Source organism: Labrus bergylta, chromosome 8 (genome assembly GCF_963930695.1).
Source record: "Labrus bergylta chromosome 8, fLabBer1.1, whole genome shotgun sequence".
In the NCBI taxonomy this organism is placed as follows: Eukaryota; Metazoa; Chordata; class Actinopteri; order Labriformes; family Labridae; genus Labrus; species Labrus bergylta.
The window spans coordinates 19457806-19460227 of NC_089202.1; the positions used below are offsets into that span (position 1 = coordinate 19457806).

At 38.9% G+C, this 2422-nt stretch overlaps 1 long non-coding RNA gene across 1 annotated transcript; it reads right to left on the reverse strand.

Annotated features, from left to right (window-relative positions):
* Positions 1-394: 394 nt before the first annotated feature.
* Positions 395-2180, reverse strand: LOC136179850 (uncharacterized). Its single transcript, XR_010666783.1, has 2 exons — positions 860-2180; positions 395-768 (listed from the first exon to the last, which is right to left on the reverse strand). It is a non-coding gene; the product is annotated as an uncharacterized lncRNA (long non-coding RNA).
* Positions 2181-2422: the final 242 nt, after the last annotated feature.

Genomic DNA, 2422 nt, shown 5'->3' on the forward strand with positions numbered 1-2422 from the left:
GATGGTATTACATGATGGATAAGTACCTGCTTGTATTTCTCAGCATTGAGGACACCATTAATTCTGACCAAATCCCCAACTCCATTTGCAGAGAGGCCCAAACTTGAAAGGAACCTCCACCATGCTTCACTAATGCCTGCAGACACTTGTTATCTAACGCTCCAGCTTAAAAAACATCGATTTCAAATCATCAATCAAGTTTGGTGTGGTAAGAAATCAAAATTTTATTTTTAGGCCATATCACCCAGCCCTAGTTTCAACATTTATTTTGAAAGAAAATATACATTCAAGAGACCACAGCATTCTTAAAAGTTCTAAAATCAGCAATAGAACTGTAATCTAATTATGCATCACACTCTAGTCTCTAAATTTAACCTGGGCATATTCACATTCAGAGTCCTTCTTCACATTTCTAGGCTTCACTTCATTGTATAGATTTACACTCTCTACTGCATTGCTCGCAACATTTCTGCCCAATTCTCCATCCAAGCGCTTCTCCTCCAGATAGGAGCGACCTGACTGATTTGTGTCCCCAGAGCTTCCTCCCTCCTTCTCGCCTTTGCTCCTCCAAGTCACACTAGTGTAAATCACATCTTTGCTTTCCTCGTTTTTCTTCTCTGAACTTGTCCTGGCATCTTCTGTGTTGTTTTGGCCTGAGCTTGGTAAGTTGGTGCTGATTGGCTCAGAGGTAGTTGCAGGTTGGGTGACACCTGGTTTCTTCAGCTGAGTGGTGTTAGCATAAATGCCCTCATTTGTTTTGTTGAGTTCCTACAAATCAAAAGGAAATGTTGGTTGTAAGGTTATTCTGCTTATTTAAGTGACACTAAGTAGAAAACTGCTGGATTCCAAGGTAAAGTACCTCATCTCCTTTTCCACTTGGTAGATGTTGGCTCATAGCAACTGTGCTGGCGTTACCTGACCCCTGACTCTTAAGCAGGTTGTGTTGAGTCCTCTGAGCCCTGAAAAAACCAGCAGAGTATAAACCTACAAGAATATACTGAAAATATCTTTGTTTTTCCCTAGTCTAAAGTTGAGAAAAAACTCAGGGAACAGTCCATATTTAGTTATTTTAACACTGGTAACAGATCACAGGATCACAGCGTCTGCAGGAAAAATGATGTCAACATGTTGTGCCGAGTGTGGCGAACATTAGCAGTACTAGCATTAGCAGTACTAGCACTGCCAGCCTTTGGTCCTCCTTGCAGGTTTACTTCCACATGTCTGTGCTTTTTACGCATTGCTCTGGTCAAGATACACCACTTTAACACGAGACAGCCTACATACAACTTTTACTCCATTTTCTAGATCAAAATACAGTCAAACCTCTTTGTGCTATGACATGCCACTTGTCTACTATGCTGGTTTACATCTAGGTAGTAGAGCATTAGTGCCTGTCTATAGCTTTGGCTGGTGGCGGGCAGCATTTCAGCATCAACATTCTTATGTGTGCATGTGCAAAGGTCACAGTACAGGACATACTCTGTCAAGTAGAGGAAATATTCATGATTACTTCATGCCATAACTTTTTTGTTGCAACATACTGGAGCAAAACTCGCAGGTTTTCCACTCGGACTTCGCTACAGCTGCCTACAAACATGGGGCTTATTGAGAAGCTGCAAACTGTATCACAGCACACCAATCAGTAAAGAACAGTAAAACACCACATAATTAACCACCTGTGGGCATCCTCTCTTCAGAGTAAGGTTATCAACATTTTTTTTCATAATTTGATACTTTCGACCTCTTTTAAAACAATACTTTTCCAAATCTCCTTTATTCTAATGATCAATAGTACCCAAAAGTACACAAAGCTTTAAATAACTACATATCTTCAGTCATATTTAATCCCAAAGTTGCTTTGAGCAAAAAAGAGAGTAAGAGATCAGCGGTACATCTGAAATTCACATATCAGCAAATACTGATGTTTCTCCAGTCCTTTAGGTGTCTCATAAAGCTGCATATTCATGTTTATGTCTCACAAACAGACGCAGAGCAGAGGACACTATAAATAACACAAATACATTGGCAACATTTTCGATCCACAACATTTGATTGAAATTGTGGGCCTCAATTGAAAAATATTAATTACCTGGATAAGACTTTGCTCATAATACCAAAAAATATTAAACATTTCAAAGATTTTAAATTGAAGACCAGAGGAACAAAACATAGAATCAGTATCTTCACTCAAATAAAGAATATAAAATTCCAAGTTGGAGGTTTTTAAACATTTTGCATAGTGGTATTCTGTACGGTTTGGTTTGATTTGCTGTTACCCTACCTGATAACAAAGAGTAGAGCACATACTAGCACCAGGAAGACGACAATGGTGACGATGAAGACTGGCAAAATCACTGAAAAATACAAAGGACAATAAGGGATTATGGTTCAAGCTCTTATTCAGAAGAGATTATTATTTGAA